The 21,646-nt window shown below is 42.1% G+C and overlaps 1 protein-coding gene across 1 annotated transcript in view; it reads left to right on the plus strand.

Annotated features, from left to right (window-relative positions):
• The window catches only part of tmem266 (transmembrane protein 266), a 481,028-nt gene that overhangs the window by 211,525 nt on the left and 247,857 nt on the right, over positions 1 to 21,646 (plus strand). The gene's annotated exons all lie outside the window — the stretch shown is intronic.

Raw genomic sequence — 21,646 nt, forward strand, 5'->3', positions numbered from 1 at the left:
TCCTTTATTTGAACCAGGGACTGTGCTGAGCATTACTGTGCCTGGGGTCAGGGGGCTCAGTTACTTAACGATATTACTGAGAACAAAATGTGGAAGTATTCTAACAGTTTTAACTAATTCCTCTTTTTTTTAACCTGAAAGGGGAGATGATAAATAAGATGTTAATGCTGTTTCCTCATTAACAACTTTATGTTAATGGATAGATGGATAGATACTTTATTAATCCCAAGGGGAAATTCACATAATCTAGCAGCAGCATATTGATAAAAAACAATATTAAATTAAAGAGTGATAAAAATGCAGATATAACAGACGATAACTTTGTATAATGTTAACGTTTACCCTCCAATCCCCCGAGTGGAATTGAAGAATCGCATAGCGTGGAGGAGGAACGATCTCCTCAGTCTGTCAGTGGAGCAGGACAGTGACAGTAGTCTGTCGCTGAAGCTGCTCCTCTGTCTGGAGATGATACTGTTTAGTGGATGCAGTGGATTCTCCATGATTGAAAGGAGCCTGCTCAGTGCTCGTCGCTCTGCCACGAATGTCAAACTGTCCAGCTCCATGCCTACAATAGAGCCTGCCTTCCTCACCAGTTTGTCCAGGCGTGAGGCGTCCATCTTCTTTATGCTGCCTCCCCAGCACACCACCGCGTAGAAGAGGGCGCTCGCCACAACCGTCTGATAGAACATCTGCAACATCTTATTGCAGATGTTGAAAGACGCCAGCCTTCTAAGGAAGTACAGTCGGCTCTGTCCTTTCTTGCACAGAGCATCAGTATTGGCAGTCCAATCCAATTTATCATCCAGCTGCACTCCCAGGTATTTATAGGTCTGCACCCTCTGTACACAGTCACCTTTGATGATCACGGGGTCCATGAGGGGCTTGGTCCTCCTAAAATCCACCACCAGCTCCTTGGTTTTGCTGGTGTTCAGTTGTAGGTGGTTTGAGTCGCACCATTTATCAAAGTCCTTGATTAGGCTCCTATACTCCTCCTTCTGCCCACTCCTGATGCAGCCCACGGTAGCAGTGTCGTCAGCGAACTTTTGCACGTGGCAGGACTCCGAGTTGTATTGGAAGTCCGATGTATATAGGCTGAACAGGACCGGAGAAAGTACAGTCCCCTGTGGCGCTCCTGTGCTGCTGACCACAATGTCAAACCTGCAGTTCCCGAGAGGCACATACTGAGGTCTGTCTGTAAGATAGTCCACAATCCATGACACCAGGTATGAATCTACTCTCATCTCTGTCAGCTTGTCCCTAAGGAGCAGAGGTTGGATGGTGTTGAAGGCGCTAGAGAAGTCCAGAAATATAATTCTTACAGCACCACTGCCTCTGTCCAAGTGGGAGGGATCGGTGTAGCATATAGATGATGGCATCCTTCACTCCCACCTTCTCCTGGTATGCGAACAGCAGAGGGTCGAGGGCATGGCGGACCTGTGGCCTCAGGTGGTGAAGCAGCAGCCACTCCATGGTCTTCATCACATGTGACGTCAGAGCGACAGGCTGGAAGTCATTCAGCTCACTAGAACGTAATACCTTTGGGACTGGGGTGATGCAAGATGTTTTCCAAAGCCTCGGGACTCTCCCCTGTTCCAGGCTCAGGTGGAAGATGTGCTGTAGAGGACTCCCCAGCTCCAACGCACAGGCCTTCAGCAGTTGTGGCGATATCCATCTGGACCCACTGCTTTGCTGGCCCGAAGTCTCCTCAGCTCTCTGCTTACCTGGGCTGCTGTAATTGTGGGTGGGGGGAAACTCTCTCCTATGCTCGTATTAGCAGAAGGATGCGTGGAGGGTGCAGTATTCTGAGGTGAGAGTAGGTTAGGGTGGTCAAACCTGTTAAAGACGTTGTTCATTTGGTTTGCTCTCTCCATGTCTCTCTTGATGGTGGCACCCCGCTTCGAGCTGTAGCCAGTGATGATCTTCATCCCATCCCACACTTCCTTCATGCTGTTTTTCTGCAACTTCTGCTCCAGCTTTCTCCTGTACTGTTCCTTCGCCGACCTGAGCTGGACTCGGAGTTCCTTCTGCACACGCTTGAGCTCATGCTGATCACCACCTTTAAAAGCCCTTTTCTTCTGGTTCAAAAGGCCCTTGATGTCACTTGTAATCCATGGCTTGTTGTTAGCATAGCAGCGTACTCTTCTTACTGGAACTACAATGTCCATACAGAAGTTGATGTAGTCAGTAGTGCAGTCAACAACCTCCTCCGTGTTCCCACTATATGATCCCTGCAGGATATCCCAGTCCGTAGTTCCAAAGCAGTCTCTCAGGGGACCACTTCCTGAATGAGCGTGTGGTTGTAGGTAGCTCCCTCACTCTTGGTTTGTAGTGAGGCTGAAGCAGAACAAGGTTATGATCTGCTTTCCCAAGTGCAGTTAGTGGGGTGGCACTGTATGCGTCTTTAACGTTTGCATACAGTAGGTCAATAGTCCTATTTCCCCGGGTGTTACAATCCACATACTGGGAGAAGGCAGGTAATGTTTTGTCCAGCGTCAAATGGTTAAAGTCTCCAGCGATTAGCACAAGCACCTCGGGGTGCTGTGTTTGTAATTTAGCAACAGCGGAATGTATGAGGTCACCCGCTATCTCCACGTCCGCCCGAGGAGGGATGTAAACAATAACAACAATGACGTGTCCAAACTCTCTGGGCAAGTAATAGGGACGCAAACTTACGGCCAACAGTTCGATGTCCCTGCAGCAAGTGGAGATTTTGATGTTTACATGTCCAGAGTTGCACCATCTTGTATTCACATAGAGAGTGAGTACTCCTCCTTTCCGCTTCCCACAGATATTTGTTGCTCTGTCAGCTCTAACTGTGCTAAACCTGGGTAGCTGCATGTTAGCATCTGAGATGTTAGTTGTTAGCCATGTTTCACAAAAACGCAACAAACTGCATTCTCTCTAGGTCCTGACATTTTTCCCCAGCGCAGCCAGTTCGTCGATCTTATTTGGTAGTGAGTTCACATTTCCCTGGATCACAGAAGGCAGCGAAGGCTTGTATCGCAACTTTCTCGCTAGCCGCTTGACTTTTAGCTTAGCGTCGGCTCTGCTGCCACGATACGACCTTCTTACCTCGTCAGGTAAATAGGGAACCACACCGGCACAGGCCTTTGTTCTCAGCGCTTGAAGTTGACTACCTTCAGGCGGTGCCTGAGTCATATGCATTGTGTCACACAATATAAAAAATTGTCACGTAGCGTGTCTTTGCAGGCTTGAACAATCCATCATGTCAAATATTGAATTGTAGGCTCTACACATCAACAACACACCTGCTGTTATATGTCACAAAATTATTCCCATGTAGCACCCTCATAAATTAGTTAAACAGCTAAATGGACAACACCTGTACCACATGAACACCAGCCCTGTCACACAGTCAAAACTGCATTATTAAGTGCTTGTCAATTAAGGCTGTAACTTGGGCAAAGGAGAGAGACTGTGAGCTTAGTAATTTTGACAATGGTTCATAATGGTGGGTCAGCAGGTAGCATTGCTACTTTAGAGATTAGACGGCCCTGTGACTCCAGATTCGGGGGCCTGCTGAGTGGCCTTCGCGTGTCCTGTCCAGGTTTTATGAGGATGTTCTCTTGTTATTAATTGGATGCCTTCTTTATATAATGACTTTTAGGATTATGAACAGAATGTTATGAACAGAACTAATTATCAACATACAAAAGCCTGATTGTTATGCAAAAGGTTGAATTCATTATGAAAAGAATAGCTGTGTATACTCTTTGGAGCTCTTAATGCTAACCTGACCCTCACTATTCTTCCCTTCACTAACATAGCCTTATATTTGTGTGAGGATATTTCAGTTCAACAGTCCACAGCAATTCTATTGCATTGATTGGTAATTCTAATTTAGCTATGTGTGATGAACCATAAAGCAATTTGTTGCCTTGCACCTGTTGCAGCCTGCAGAGAAATACACTTTTTATAAAGCTCCTCTGGAAAAAGCAAGCTTAGAAATTAGCAGATGTTGAAGAGACTTGTGAAGAAGTGGATTTAGATTATAACTATGTACATCATATACTGTACTAAACTCAGATGGGCACAAACATAACCTTGGACAGAACCTTGTCTGTTGGCAGTGTGTAAATGTTTCACAGCATTCATAACTTGCATAAAAATCTTTCTTTTTTTTCATGATGTTGTACAATCACTTTGAAAAAGAAATTAAAAATTACCATGTAAGCTGTTTGCACAAAGATCACTATTTTCTTGGTTTTAGGATGGCACAGAGGACATAATGATTATAGTAAGACAGTTTGAGTGGGGGAGTTTACAAACATGCTGCACAGTCGGTGTTACAGGGACACATGGTGTTCAGGAAAGCAGCTGATGTTTTGTTTCAAATGTGTTTTTAAGCCATGTGGTGAAAGCATGCAATTTAGAATAATCAGAGAAAGGGAGTTGCAAATTTCCACTTTTAGAAACATGACTGCAAAAGTGAAAGAGAGGATGGAAGGCATATAAAAAATTGCAAAATAGTGGATAGCCATTTCTAACTCACGGCACTTATGGCTCTGGTAAAGCCTACCTTGATCAACTTTTCTGGATACAAAATCCAAAGGGTTGTTTTGACTGCCACTTAGAGCAGTGTTCATCCATTTTTTTTAATTTACTATACATAACAATCTTTCTTGATTTGAAGAGAATTGAACTGGGGATAAACATTTTGTCATTCTATTCAGAGCGCAAGGAAAGTGTAATTCGTTTTTTAAAATCCTGGCAAACCCTTTAGGAGCACATGCCGAAACCAATCACAGTGACAGTAAAACAAGCACAAAGAATAATAATCCACCTATGAAAACTGGAGCCAGTTGATGGCCACCCTGCCTTTTTGTTGCATTGATACCAGTGGGTTTTGCTATAAAGCCTTGTAACATTCCCTGACTCCAAAAATAGTGTAATCCACTTTGCCCGAGTTTTTGGTATTTGCAAGAGTGTGTGGACCTGCGTCTCATCCAAAGCAGGTTTCTACTTTGTACATGGCCGGAAGTCAAAGTTAATAAATAGAAAAAATTTAATAATCATAGATCTAAATATCTATTTCTTGATGCCACTTCTACTGTTGGAAGCTTTGGGGAACCACAGCCCATCATAGCAGCATTCAGTTGTATGTAAGCTCTCAATCCATTGCCAGGCCCAGTCACCTGCACACCCACACTTAATTTGCAACTGGCCAGTTTAAAATCACCAATCAGCCTAATGGGCAAACCTTCAGAATCCCAATTGACTGCCCATTGTCGTTCAAGTATCTGTCTCTTAAGCTAATAACGAAATCAGGTCCTCTCTTACTCATTGTTCTCAATCGTCCCCCAAAATACAATGTGTCTTTTTTATCTGATTTGACTGAATTATTAACTCACTTAAGTTCCCTTTCACAGAAAGTCATTCTTCTTAGTGATTTCAACATCCATGTTGACATTGCTACAGTATATGTAAGCGGAGAAATGAATTCCTATCCTTGCTGGACTGTTTTGACTTGAAGCGACGTGTTGATTTTCCTACTCACTCTGGCGGTCATATACTGGACCTGATCTGCACATCTGGCTTATCTGTCAGTAACAGTTACAGCAATGAATTGAGACTCCCCGATCATAAAGCAGTACTTTTCACTGTCTCATTACCTCTTCCATCTCTTACCTGTAAATGTCAAATTTCCTTAAAAATATCTGTCCTCCTATCGTTGCCGAATCCATTTCTTGTCTTTTTCTGTCTTCACGTATTCCATCAACACTAGATAATCTTGTTGACAGCTATAACACAGCCCTTCATTCAGCATTAGATAAAACAGCTCCTTTAAATCATAAGGATGTTTCCTTTAAGCGCTCAGCTCCATGGTACAGTTCAGAGTAATGATCTATGAAAGCAGCTAGCCGACACCTTGAGAGATTGTCACGTAAGACTGGCCTCACTGTGCACATTCAGGCTTTCTCTGACCATCAAAGGGCTTACAGGAATTGACTAACTGTAGCCAAGAACACACAATATGGCAGAATAATAAGAATAATGGCCATGGTAACCCAAGGGTTTTGCTCTATGTAGTTAATAAACTACTTCAACCTGCATATGGCTCAGTTACCTCCTCAACCGAAGTCTGTGAAAAATTCTTCCACTTTTTCCGCAATGAAATTAAACATTTAAATAACTCAACTATCATAAATTCAGCATCCATTTATATATTTCCCTGTCTTCCCACCCCATCCAGTGCTTTTCTAAATTTTTACTAGTGTGGACCCCATCCCCACCACACTTCTTAAATCCTGCCGTCATGCCATAATCGCGACTGTTACAAAAATAATACATCCCTTGACACTGGCTTTGGGTCAGCCACTTTTAACATCGCTTCTGTAACCCCAGTGTTAAAAAATTCTGGTTTTCATGCTGACAATTTTAACAATTTTCAGCTCATCTCTCACTTACCTTTCCTGTCAAAAGTTCTTCAGCATGTTGTAGCCTCCCAACTCACCAATTACTTCACTCCTAATAATTTGATGGAACCCTTTCAGTCTGGTTTCAGGGTACAGCACAGCTGTGAAACTACTCTGTTTTGGGTAAATAATGATTTGCTTATGGCAGCAGATTCTGGACAAACCAGCATATTAATTCAGTTAGATCTTAGTGTAGCATTCGACACTGTCAGACATGACATTCTACTGTCCAGAATGGAGAACATGCTGGGTATCTCTGGCACAGCCCTCTAGTTGTTTGAGTCCTATTTGACTGACAGGTAAGAGTTTGTTAGTCTTGGCGACAGTGGGTCCAGCTCAGTGCCAGTCACACAAGGAGTTCCTCACGGCTCTGTCTTTGGCCCTCTGCTCTTCTGTATCTATATGTTTTCTCTTGGCCATATAATTCGTAGCTCTGGACTGGATTATCACTTTTATGCAGATAAGTTATACTCAACTCTATTTGAATGTTAAAAGAGAAGCTTCATCGGGGCTTTCTCAACTCACAACTTGCCTCAGTGAAATTAAAGCATGGATGGAGTAATTAAATTGCAACAAAACTGAGCTCCTGCAAATTGGCACTGAAGCACAACTTAAAAAAATGAGCTCCTTCTCAGTCACTCCTGACGGTGATCTCATCAGACCTTCTTCTGATGCAAGGAATCTTGGTGTCATTTTTGATTCCTCCCTTTCTTATTCCACCCACATAAACCACATAAAGAAACTTTTCTACTTTTACCTTGCTCATTTCTCTCCTTTTGTAATGCTGAGAAACTTATCCATGCTTTTATCACATCCCACATCGATTATTGTAACTCCCTCCTGGCAGGTGCTGCTTCAAATCTTATATCACAGCTCCAGTTGATTGAAAACTCTGCTGCAAGAGTCCTTACATGAACCAGCAACAATGAAGACATAACACCCATCACTGCTTCACCTGCACAGGCTCCCTGTGTCTTACAGAACTGAATATAAAATTCTATTATTAACCTACAAAGCTTTGAATTGTCTCACACTTGACTACATCAATGACCCTCTTCATCACTATGCTCCTCTTCACCCACTAAGGTCATCTGATTCTGGTAATCTTGTTGTGCCCCACACAAACCTGCACTCAATGAGTGACAAGGCCTTTAGCTGTATAACACCTAGCCTTTGGAATGACCTTCCTAAATTTATTAGATCAGCTGACTCCATTCCTTCTTTTAAAATACAACTTAAAACTCCTGTGTTCAGGAAGGCTTTTAACTTAACCTGACATTCTGCCTCCCCTCTCAGTGTTCCTCTCTGTCCAGATACTCAGTATAATTTGTGTGTGTGTTATATCACAAATTGTTATTTTTAGACTTTATTTTAGTATTAAATTCAGTATCAACAACAATAACATTTATTTATATAGCACATTATCATACAAATAATGTAGCTCAAAGTGCTTTACATGATGAAATAAAGAGGAAAAAAAAGACAAAGTAAGAATTAAAATAAGACAACACTAATTAACATAGAATAAGAGGAAGGTCCGATGGCCAGGGAGGACAGAAAAAACAAAAAAAAAAACTCCAGATGGCTGGAGAAAAAAAAAAATCTGCAGGGGTTCCAGACCATGGGACACCCAGCCCCCTCTGGGCATTCTACCTAACATAAATGAACAGTCCTCTTTGTATTTTAAGGTTCTCATGGAAGGACTTGATTATGATGGTCATGTAGACTGCTGGCTTTTAATCCATCAATGTAGGAACATCATGGTGCTTTGATTAGGTGGTGGTGGCGCAGGTCGACACCACAGAAAACCAGGAAAAGAAACAGAAGAGAGAGTAGGGGTTAGTACGGATTTTAGAACCACCATGAATAGTTATGATAATTAATAGAAAATACAGAGCATCAGGATTAAACTAAATTGAAGTTATGAGAAAGCCATGTTAAAATAATGTGTTTTTAGCAGTTTTTTTAAAGTGCTCCACTGTATTAGCACAGTGGGTGTCCCTCGCGGAATAACTGGTAATGTTTGATGAAAATCTCCTGCGAGTAAAACGACAGTACCTCCCATTATTTTGCTAGGATCTCTGAGATCTTGCATTGTTCGGTTCAAGGCTTCATAAGCTCTTTTATGTGCCATGGTGCACTCATCCCAAACTATTATCTTTGAATGTTGCAAGACTTTTGCCTTTCCAGAGCTCTTGCATATGTTGCAAATTGGATTTTCGTCGTGAGCGAGGTTTAATGGTAATTACAATGCCGAATGTGCTGTACGGCCTCCATCTAAAAATGTAGAAGTGAATCCCGATGATGCTACAGCCAGAGCTATGTTGTAGCAACCGCAAAATAGGGGAACGCGATTCCTACACTTCACAACCCGAAAGGGGAGTGGACGATATTTGAAGGTTATAATAGCATTACCATATTCGGTCCTCGGCCCCTCTTGTCCCTATGCACCCCTTAAATAATAGGCAAAAAATAAAGCGCAACAGAAAGTGGGACAGATAAATATATTGACATTTGCTGTTTACATTTACTTGCCCGGTGCCTGAGTGCTCATTAGTGAAACCCTTCCCCAGACGCCCTCCCCAGCACCAAAATCCTAACCCCCTGTTTGACACAGGCAATAAAAAAAAGTAAATAATAAAAAAAAAAACTGTTCTTTGAGAACGCAAAAAGAAAGATTTAACTTAGTCCACAATATAAGAAAACAATAAACCCTGCAGTTCAGTTCCTCCCGTATGGCAGGAGGAAACACAACAGTCCTTTGGTGAAACGGCTTCTCCGCGGACTATCACGAAGATATGCAAACTCAGGGATCTGATTCACCAGACGGGAGCACCTGGAGAACACCAGTACCTGGCCTCTTCTCAGGGATTCGTCACCCGATTATTTCTTCGGGGTGGGCACCCACAAATAGCAGACGTCCCTGGGTGAAGTAAGATCCTGAATGATGGAGCATGGATAGTTGCTGCCTTGCCTTCAGCCTTTTCCTTCCTTTTTTTCCTCCCCTTTTCCTTGATCCGCCATTCCCCTTAAAAAGAAAAAGTTTCCCGCCAAAACATCCTTGCCCCTCTTGGTTGTTATGGAAACCTCACGCCGGCAACAGGCAGCTGGAATATTTACTGGGCGGGGTCCTCCCAGCACTGGGAAGTCACCAAAGGTGCCTGAAGGGCTATCTACAAACACCTTCCCAGCCAATATTATAAAGTGACAGACAGTCCAGAAGGCTAACCCGACTGTCAAGTTATGTAGCCTTGGTACAATGTCACCATTCGCTCTCTCGGCAAGAATCAGGTTTATTAAGAATGTTTTTCCTGTTCCTCTGTGGTCATACGTAATTTCCGCTTCAAACGCTCATACGTAATTTCCATTTCAAATGCGAAAAGAATTTTATATATATAGATATGCCTCGTCTGAAGAGCGACATAGAATGGAGGGAGGAAGAAGAAGGAACGAAGACGTCAGGAGAAGAGAACAGAGCGACATCAACGTGAAGCCATTTCCATCGGATCAACAGAAAAGCATCTAATGAATAACTATGCGTGGTAGATCACAAGCCGCCTGCGACATTCATCCTTGCCATCTTTAACTTTTCGTAAGCTTTTCTAAATAGACTTTACCAGCAATCCTATTTTCTATTATTCTTTGTTCTACTGGTATTATTATTCCTTTAATAAATACCATGCTGCTTTCAACTTTCTATGCTTTGTCTTAATGTCTAGAGTGATTGAAGTAATAAGGTAGATTCCTTTGAGCACCTGGTGCAGCCGGAGATTTGCCATTACCTCTGTGCTGCAAGGTTTATTAAGGGCTGAGGGAGAGAGCTACACCCAAAAGTAGGGAACAGTACGTAAAGTAAGGCATTCTTGGCTGATAAATGGCCTTTAGTCAAGAGTGCTGAGCCGTTGTATGTTTAAATGTATTCTTGTAGACCAAAAGTAATATTTAGGTCTGAGATATCATTAAAACATTGTATGTTGTTTGTGCCGATAATAAGTAAGTCTGTTGAAGTGCTGAGAGAATGACAGGCTGTGTTACAGTATTCCTAAGGCACTTGTGTGGTTTAAAGTGCTAGAGGTTAACCAACTATGCGGGTGTCATTCATGCGGCACTGTTGTGGTTAGGGTCAATGTGTATGTAAGTCTCATGAAGTCCTAGGAGAGTGACAAGTTGTGTTATTCATAATGCACTTGTGTGGTTTAAAGTGCTAGTGATTAACCAGCTGTGTGTATGTCGTTCATAGGGCACTGTTGTGTTTGTGTGTATCTGTATAGCTATGTATGTGTGTGTTCATCTTAAGGTGCAACAGTAGATCAACCTGGTAACAAACTTGACGAGTACACTTACCCTTGAAGAAAATAGGTAAAGGGTAAGTAGAGGGAAATATCACAATACAGTAATCCCTCCTCCATCGCGGGGGTTGCGTTCGAGAACCCCCCACGAAAGGTGAAAATCCGCGAAGTAGAAACCATATGTTCATATGGTTATTTTTATATATTTTAAGCCCTTATAAACTCTCCCACACTATTATAAACATTTCCCGCACAATTATACAGCATAAACCCTTTGTATTCTCTTAGATATTAGGTAAGATTCGTTGAAATTATGTATGTAAACACAGTTTATATACAGTAAAACCTAAATATTATTTAAAGATATCGAGCATCTCCGATATCACATATGTTACAGCCATTACGGCAGACAGGCCACCAGCAATAAATTCGTACAATGCAAGAAAAATTGTATACAGTAAAATGTGTGTACAGTGACACTAAACTATGTACATGTAATAAGTACTGTACGTAGATAATTAATTATGGTTACTCACCAACAATGACATGACGACTTGTCCGATAACGATGAGTTTAATTTTACTGCACAACAAAGGATAGCGTTACAGCTCTTCTAAAGGAGCCTCTTTAGGCGATTGTGTAGCATCGCCATTGTCCTTCTTCTGGCAGTCTTCAATCCAAATCCCTAAAGCAGATTCCATCCAGACTACTGCCTTATCACGTCCACTTGCAACTCGTTTTGTGCCCTGGTTAAAGGACACTGCGGCCGTAGATCTTATATGCTTTTTCTCCTTTTTAAATAAAAAGAATCGCGGACTCATTGATGCCGTAATGGTGTTCTGCAGCGGTGTAGCTGTTCCCTTCCTTCAACATATCCAAAACTTTTACCTTTTCTGCACTCATTTGCATCTTCTGTTGGCGCTTGGACACGGCCCCTGAAGCAGTAGCAGGAGCACGTTAATGCTGAATGAGTGAGATGAGACTTCCTGGTTAATGCAGCACTCCGTCGCTGAGCCAATCAGCAGCACACAGGAACTTAACTGCGTGTAATGATTGGGTAGCTTCTCAGCCATCTGCCAATAGCATCTCTTGTATGAAATCAACTGGGCAAACCAACTGAGGAAGCAAGTACCAGAAGTAAAAAGACCCATTGTCCGCAGAAACCCGCGAAGTAGCGAAAAATCTGTGTTATATATTTAGATATGCTTACATATAAAATCCGCGATAGAGTGAAGCCGCGAAAGTCGAAGCGCGATATAGCGAGGGATTACTGTAATACATCCATAAGCCATCCATCCATTTTTTTCAACCTGCCTATCAAGGACAGAGTTGCAGGGCTGCTGGAATCTATCCCAAAAATTATCAGGCACAAGGTAAGACACCTCGACAGAGCATCAGTCTATCACTGGGTGAACACACACACACACACACACGGACCAATTTAGCTTATTAACCTAACCTGTATATGTGGGGGGAAAAACTCATGTGAGCACACGGGGGACAACATGCAGACTACTCATACAGTGACTAAGTGAAGGATTCAGAGCAATGACACTACCATTGTGCCACCCTTTGCTGTTTGCATACATGTTAAACATGTTGTTGTATAGCAGTTTGCAGTTGAATATTTGCTTTCTTGTTTTTTTGTCCCTTATATCGATGGTCATAGGACCAACCTTATATATATAGAGTCAAAAAACAATTTCTATAAAAGGTATGTACCTTACCTATCATTGATGTCTAATATGCCATTCATAAAATATTGATATCAAAATGTCTTAGGAAAATGTGTTTTTTCTTCTCATCTGTAAATGTCTTTGTAATGTTCTATCCCACAATAAAGTGTGTTGTGAGGCAACCTTATGTGGCAGAATATTTAAAAATGTCTTAGTCTAAGCTTTCAAACGAGATATGCCTGGTTTCTCTATTTGTATTCTTGAAAAAGGCCTAATAAGAGAGTTGTCAGATAACTCTGGTAGAACCATTGAGATGATATTATGTTTTAGTCTCTTGTGCTGTACAAAATACTCTATGTAGTCTGTTTTGTTTTAACCTGAATGATAAAAATAAGTAAATGTAGCATTTATAATAAAATATATAGACAGGGTAGACTAATTATATAAAGTACAAGGCCTTGAATGGCTTTGACTCAAAATGCATTTCCTTGACTGACTGCTACAAATGTCAAAGTAAATCAGCATAATACTGACTGATTGTGTGGGTGTTTTGAATCATGTAAGGAATATGGGGTACACCTTCGACACAGTCAAAATTTGTACACATCCTTCTGCTGGCAATACCTTTGACTTCAAATTTCTCTGGTGCAAGATGATCATCGGGCTTCCATTCTTTTATGTGTTGTTTGGACCAAGGGTTATAACAGCATATCTAGGTTTCACTAAGTTTTGTGTAATGCTTCAGATCTTTCTCCAAGTCCGATGAAGAATGGATAGAGTAATGTTTCATTTCAGAAATCAACATTCTGGGCACCCAACATTCATGGGTCTTTCTCATTTATAATTGTTTATGAAGAATGGATTCTATTGGCCTATTACTTATCATTAGAACACCTATTTCAGTTGCCATCACTCCTTCACCCTCCATTATGTTTGACTCCACGGTGACAATTATTTTGTCAATGTCAAAGTCCAACCAGATGCTGGGTCATCTTGTGAGAGACATACGACCTTGATCACATTCTGCAGCTAATCTTTTGACTGTAAGATCTGAAGTGAACAAGTCCAAGACATCTTCACCAGTCAAGAGTGGATCATCAAAGAAAGAATGTTCTATAGCATTAGGATTTCAATAAATTCAATGAACTCAGAAATTCAATAATATGCTCTAGAAATCAGAAATGATGAAAACTTACAATTAACTTGTTTTAGCACACAAGAGTTAGTCTTTAGCCACTTACAAAGCTTAAACTGCAGACTACTCTTTTCAGGGTCAGGCTCAAAGCCTATTGAACATCCCTCATAGTTCAAAACGAATATTAAAATAATGCAAAATGGGCTTCATTTGGTAACATTTCTTGAAAGAAATGTCAGAATTATTTTAATCTAGATTATGTAAATGAAGAAAATATACTGAAGTTTACTCAATTATATATATCTTCCACAAAATGAACAAAAAATCCCTTTTTTGCTACTTCAAAAGAGTAATATCTATTACATATTTTTGACATTCTATTAGCATTTCTTTTCCATATAATCATATCCTATTATTTTACATTGCAGGGTTCATGTGGCTCATTCCAATACATCTTAGAATAAAAAGAACCAAGATTTAAAAAATTATATGAATTGATAAAATATTTATATTAAGAAAAGAAATTGAATTATATCAACAGCAAAAACATCCATAATGACCATAAAAAGACAAGCTACTAAATTAGATGACATTACATAGAAAAAAAAAACTGAAATCTGTACAGTATTAGGATAGTTTTATGAATAATGAAAAAAAATGAAAAGTTAAGTTGGAATCAGAGTAAAAAAGTGCCAAGTAAAAAGGAGGAGAGACTAAACAGCATGTAACATAGTACAATGTATGTCAATAATAACCATTCAATAAAGAAAACATTACTTTCTATGGACACTTTTCTATTTTCTATTTACAATTTGCAAGTATAATTTCTATTCTATAATGTCTTTATATTTTATAATTTAAATGCATTTATTTAATGACTCTCATTTATGCTTTTTATATGTGTATGTTTTGCATAAATAAATATTTATTTTTGTCATATTTTACATGAACAGTCTTATTCAGTCTGTATATATAAGTATTTTTATTTTTTTTAAAAAAAACTAAAGGTTCTGGAGCCTCATGTATAAACTGTACTTATGCCCAGAAACATGCACAAGCCATTTCCTATACAAACATCAGAAATTACAAACCACAAACTTCACAGTGGCTTAATGTTAAAGAAGTTTCGACCATCCGTAAGCCCTATGCTGACATTTTTAGTTTTAGCAATTTAGCATCTTGTTTCATTGCACATTTCAATGACAAATCAGTAACAATCTAAATTTCTTGAACTAATTATCCATCTGTTTTCTGAACCAGAGCAGTGTCATTTTACAGTTAATTGACATGTTCTATCAAGACTGTGCTCTTCAGTGTTGGTAACAACCCCTAATGCATATGTTTAATGTTAATTGCCTTAGTATGTGGCCTATGTGTGGTGTCTATAAAAAAGGTGTGCTATGTGTTGCATGACATAATTGGCAATGGCGGCATTACCAAGAAGCCAACCCTCACATCCAGCATGACCTTGAAGTCTGCTTCACACACTACTGTTTGTTAAAATAAATGAATCATGAATTCGGCGAGACCACCTTGCAACAACATCAGTCAACATATTTCAGTTTTACATTAATTGAATGAAAGTGTTTTTTGTTGTCATACAAGACCAGGGTTGGCTGGCATTCTGACCAGGACGGATGATTTCATGACACCTTGGTAATGGAAGGGTGGAAAGAGACCACCTCCCAGGCCTATGTACTTCCCTAGTACGACAGGTGGCAGCAGCTCTTTGGTGGGTCTCCCATATACACACCTGCAGGCTGCATGATAATTGGAGCTCTAATGCACATCCCTGCTTGGTCCCATAGGAGCCAAAAGGGGGAGCTGTGGGAAGGATGTTTCTTCATTTTAGGGAGGTTTGACATGACTTGGAAGTGCTGCTCGAATACAGTGTGGCAGCACTGGAAATACTCCTGGGTCCAGTATAAAGGATGCCACTTCCCCTCATTTGGGGAGTTAGAGTCGGGTGGAAGAGGACAGAGATCACAGAGAAGAAGTGGAGGAGAGGGAAGAGACAGAGAGAAGAAAGATACATTTTGCTTGTAAATATGCTTGTTCAACCTTTGGAAGAAGGCCTGTGAGAAGTACAGTATTTGTGAATAATAAAATCTTTATTTAAACTGGGAACTTATTCTGGTGAGGTTGTGTCCGGGGTTTGGGGTGCTATAATGCCCTCTACAGGTCACACTGCTTACAAAAGCAGATTCCTGGGTATGACGTTAAACAGCATCCAGCCCTGCAAGCGGTCCTCCAACTTGCAGGGAAATCATGGGGGTTGGTGGCAGGATTGGCACTCCAACCACTGTAAAAAAAAAAAAAAAAAAAAAAACTTCACACAGTTCCGAGATGACTTAAAGGACTCCTTTTTGCTCTCTGCGGGAGTAGCTCTGCTGCAGCCGCCCATAGGAAGGCTGCTTGCATCATGAAGGGGATGTGGGAAAGCCCTCGTGGCCCCATTCCGGAAGAGTTGAAACCATTGGAGAGACAATGGGGTCTGGTCTGTTGGGGATCAGAACTGGTATGATGCTGAGACGTTGCCCACTGCATAGCAGCACTCGGGTCCCAGTTTGAGGCGGCCCATCCGGGTAGGCGCATGGAACGTCTTGTCTCTCCGGCAAGATGATCATCTTTGTCTGCTGTTGGAGGAGCTGCATAAACTCCTCCGCATTTCAGTGGTGACACTCTCTGAGGTGCGCAGACCTGGGACTGGCCAGCTCTCTGTAGGTGGATACACATTTTATTGGTCTGGTCGCTCAGATGGCTGTCATACTCGGGGAGTAGTTTTTGCTGTAGAGGATTGGCTTCTTCCGATGGTGTCCGATGTCACTCCTTTCAATGAGCGTATTATGAGACTCAGATTACGGCACTCCCTGGGTGCCTTGTCTGTTGTCTCAGTGTATGCTCTGACCGCGGTGAGTGATGTCTCATTGAGAGAGACATTTTACTCACACTTTGCTCTGTGGATGATGGGTGCCCACAAGGTAACTCTCCTCTGGTCATGGGTGACTTCAGTGCAGCCACTGGCACTGAAAGGGCTGGCTATGAGGATTGTCTTGGTTCCCATGGGTCTGGCGAAAGTGGTGAAAGTGTCTCCATGTTGCTTGACTTTGCAATAGGTCATGTGTTGCGAATCGCTGGATCCTGATTCCTTCGCCCTGAGCCGCACCATTGGACTTGGTACTCCAATAAATGGTGGTGCGGTGAAGGAGATCAATCACATCCTCGTGGGCAGATGGTGGTGCGGTGAAGGAGATCAATCACATCCTCGTGGGCAGATGCTGGAGGGTCTTGCAAAACTTCAGGGTCTATAGAAGTGCTCAGTGTGTGATTTCTTACCACAGATTTTTTGTTGCTAATCTTAGGATTCAGCTTAAGTCCAGTAGGTTGCTACCTACTAGGAAAATGAGCCTGGACTTGGCCAGACTCCAAGACCAGGCGGTTTCTAACGAGTATGCACACAGTTTGTGTGAGGAACTTGCGGATTTGGGTGTGACTGCTGATCCTAATGTGATGTGGGAGACCTTCCGTGACAAGACCCTGAAGGTTGCTGAGGGTTGTGTTGGTGTTACCGGTGTTCCCAGAAGGAGGTGCTTTATCTCACAGGGCACCCTGGATATCATTGAGAGGAGTCGCAGCGCACGGCTCAATGGCAACTCTGGTCTGTACTGAACTGAGAAGGACAGCTCTGAGGGCACACAAGGAAGCGTTTATTAGAGGAATCTGTGAGCAAGTGACACACCATCTGTGGTCTAGCGACCCACATCCTGCTTACAGAGGAATCAAAGCATTACACACATCCAAATCTGTTCCTCGGAGAGTCTGTCAGGTCAGCTGATGGAACGGTCCTTACAGATGACATTGCAGTTGTGACCCACTGGGCTGGCCACTTTGAGCGGCTGTTCAAAGATGATCCTCCGGCTAGGACGTTGGATATCTCTGGGTCCACGATTCTTGAGGCTGATCCTCCAATTAGGTGTGAACCACCCAATCTTACTGAGATTGCACAGGTGGTGAACCAGCTAAGGAGAGGAAAGGCTTTGGGGATCTATGGTATCCAGGGTGAACTTCACCAGGCTGGTGGTAAGGCTGTCCTCCTGGCATTGCAAGCAATCTTTGCTTCCATTTGGGAGACTGGCATCATCCCAACTGACAGGAAAATGGGACTTGTCGTCCCTATCTGGAAAGGAAAGGGTGATTGCCTGGATTGCAGCAACTACAGGGGGATAACACTGCTCTCTGTGCCGGGTAAGGTCCTTGCTAGGGTCGTCCCCAATAGGATCCGTGATCACTTGCTCAACTACCAGTGACCGGAACAGTCTGGTTTTATGCCTAAGACGTCTACCATCAACCGCATCGTGGCACTGAGGGTTTTCATGGTACACAAACGTGAGTATCAGCAGAGTTTCTTTGCAGCCTTTGTCAATTTTTGTAAAGCGTTTGACTCAGTTGACCGAGCTGCCCTGTGGGACATCCTGAGAGTTCATGGGATCACCTCAAGATTGCTGGATATAATGAGCAGCCTGTACACTGGTATTGTGAGTGCTGTGCAGAGTGGAGACAGAACATCTGTGTTTTTCCCAATTGATTTTGGGGTTCGTCAGGGGTGTGTTTTTGCTCCTACTCTGTTCAGTGCTTGTATGGACTGGGTGTTGGGCAAGGTTGTGGGGTCCAGTGGCTGTGGGGCATCTGTTGGTGAAGAAAGGTTCACGGATCTTGACTTTGCTGATGATGCTGTGATCTTCGCGGAGTCAATGGAGACTTTGATCAGGGCGCTCGAGGGACTGAGCAAGGAGTCTAAGCTTCTGGGCTTGTGAGTGTCCTGGATAAAAAACAAGATCCAGGCCTTTAATGACCTCTTGGGCACAGCCATCAGCAGTGTGTCTGTCTACGGAGAGAGAGTGTTGACCTTATGGAGAGGTTTACTTACTGTACCTTGGCAGTGACATTCATGTCTCTGGTAGACGGATTGGGAGAGCATGGGGGAGTCATGAGGTTGCTGGGAAGGGGTGAGTGGCACTCCCGCTATTTATGCAAAAACATGAAGGTCTAAGTCTTTAGTGTCCTGGTGCTTCCTGTCTTACTATATGGTTGCGAGACATGGACGCTAACCAGTGATCTGAGATGAAGATTGGACTCCTTTGGGACTGTGTCTCTCTGGAAAATCCTTGGGTACCGTTGTTTTGACTTTGTGTCAAATGAGCGGTTGCTTATGGCGTCCAGAATGAGGCGCATTACCTGCATTGTGAGGGAGAGTCAGTTACGGCACTACAGCCATGTGCCACATTTTCCCAAGGGTGATCCAGCTCATAGGATCCTAATTGTTGGGGACCCGAGTGGCAGGACCAGGCCAAGGGGTTGCCCACATAACACCTGGCTCCAGCAGATAGAGGGTCATTTCTGGTGGGTGAGACTGGACCTCATGTCTGCCTGGGGGGTTGCCAGCTGGGATCTCATGCTGTTTCGTCATGTGGTGGGTGCGGCAACACGGTGTCTCAGAGCATGCTCCTCAACTTGACTTGACATGTACAGTATGTGCTGATTAAATTAGGAAAATAAGCAATCACTGCAAATTGTCTTTTCATTGCAGCTTGCTTATCCTGACCATAATGGAATTGGATTTATCTGGGTAGCATCTTAATTGTACCAACCCACAAAGATGGCATTACATTTCTCAGTGATGACTATAAGATTCTTGACTGGTCAGCTAATTCGCACTGAAAAGTACCTGTCACCAAATTCCCAATAGTTGTTAAAACCTGTAAGGGAACTGGGATTGCCTAATTTCTGCATGATGTCCTCTGTAATGTAGACTTCAGTGCCACACGTTACTCTAAGAAGATAGCTCTTCTAAAGTCTAAATTGGCTTACAAGTCAGTCTTTGTCATAAACCAAAATGTCATTATGATCCTTGGCATAGTCTGCCATTGGCGATATCCTCCAACAGCTCTAACCCTTCCAGTTATGTCGTACAACATACAGCTCAAGTTGTATACTTTTTTTCAGGTCATAATGGGTATACCTCAGAGCCTGGCACCTCACACTACTCACTGACTCTCATCACAAGCAGAGGAGACGCAATGAAGCACACTTCCACAAACAGTCAGTGATAGGAAGGACCATAGGTTCATCAAAAGGTAGATGGTGGTGCTTTGACTCATTGGGTGGCACACTGCTCTACAACGCAGCAAAGATTTGCCACATTGTGATGGCTGGTGCAAAACACCACAACATAATGCAAAAATATGGCCAGACTCTGCCACTAGAGATTAAACAAGATTGAGCGCATTGATGACCCAGAACCTGTCCCTAAAGACACCAACACAGTGGCAATTCAAAGATGTTTAGATGTTGTATGCCGAAATGTAAATAAACTTGTATATACAGTATAACAACATTGACATTTACTTGGGACAATTATTTTTTTTTACATGTTCCCTAAGAATGTTCTTAATATCTCACGGTTCTGCGCATACAACCTGTGTCAATTCACACTGTGTTTCCTTTTGTGTCTGCTGCATGATGGCATGTTGCAATTGCCGTCTCCACTCAGCTGCTCCTACACTTGTTTTTTTTCTTTTGTTTGTGACTCCTGCAGAGAAAACAGCAAAAAAATATTTTGCTATTCTCTGCCTCAATAAGTAATACCTCACCATTTATGTGTTCTTCCATGGTTTGTAGTAGGCATGTCACTGAAGAGCATGCTGTGTTACTCAGCTTCACCCAGGAAATTTCATAAGACAAAAGGTGTCAATTACAGTGCTGTCAGTTAATCGGGTGTGCCAGACATACTATGTGTGAGCTACGGAGCTGATCGCACCCCCAGAGAATACAGACGCCTCTGGGAAAACCCCTAAAAAGACAATGACATACTACCTTCACATTCCTCCTGTCCTTTCTGGCCGGCTCTGTCGCGTAATATGCCTCTCGCGCGGTGCTCCGCCTTCTTAAAAAGCCTGTACGGGCTTCTTTCAGTTTGTTAAATTGATTGCTTACTTCTCCTTCTCTCTCTCTCAGACATTCTCTGCTCCTGGTGGAACTGTCATCTCTGACTTGTCATGGAGCATGTTTAAACTTTTGAAAAGAGACAAATGTTTGTTTGCAGTGCTTTGAATAAAGTTCCCTTTTTTCTATAACCTCCTGTGTCTCTGTGCAAATCTGTGACCCAAGCGTGACATATGTTACTAACTGCTTTTCTGAGTACAATATTTGTAGTTTTTTTTTTTTTGTTTTTTTTTTTTTTACAAAGGGTTAGTATTATTGGCAGGCAATGTGTTGTAGTGGTTAGGGTTTTGTACCTAGGACTTCAAACCCTGAGGATGATGGTTCAAATCCTGCTGCTGATACTATGTGACCATGAGCAAGTCACTTCACTTGCCTGTGCTCTAATTGGAAAAACAAAAGAAATGTAAAGAATTGAATCTCAAATGTTGTATGTTGCCTTGCATTAAAACATCTGTCAAATAATAATCAATGATATTTCCAGTATTAGGTCACTGGAGCTGCTTACTCATGAACATACACAGCTGTCCATGATAAAAACAAAACTTCAATCAGTTCCTGTACACCTTTTTCAGGGGGCTTTACAGCACTTTTAAACTGCTTTTATTATGTAGCTCATTCCCCTTTTTGCACAGAATTCTTGAAGAGCCATGCAGTTGTTATCTCACCTTTCACCCTTTGGTAATGCACCCAATACCCATGAAACTCAGTTTATTTGCTGGTGCTTCACAGCACTCAACACCTTTTCATTTGCAAAAAGCACTTTGAATGCAGCACCAAGTGTGTAAATTAGCATAGTAATAAACATTGACAAATAAAAAAATGTATTGAGAGATAAAAAAGCAAATGTCGGATAATTTTTGAGCTTTTGGGGTATTTAGTTTTTCTGTTGTAGGGTTTTTACCCCTAAATATTAATATATTAAAATTCCTTTCTTAGTGGATACATACTGCCGTAGATGTACCATCTTGCCAAATACCAGCGTTTTACCTAAACGAGACATAGTGCTTTTGTTGATGAATGATTGAGTAAGCTTTGCATTTTATATATTGTAACCACCAGGGGGCACAGCTGAGCCCCATGCCTCAGACACAGCAATGCCCAACATAA

The sequence above is a fragment of the Erpetoichthys calabaricus genome, chromosome 17 (genome assembly GCF_900747795.2).
Source record: "Erpetoichthys calabaricus chromosome 17, fErpCal1.3, whole genome shotgun sequence".
NCBI lineage: Eukaryota > Metazoa > Chordata > Cladistia > Polypteriformes > Polypteridae > Erpetoichthys > Erpetoichthys calabaricus.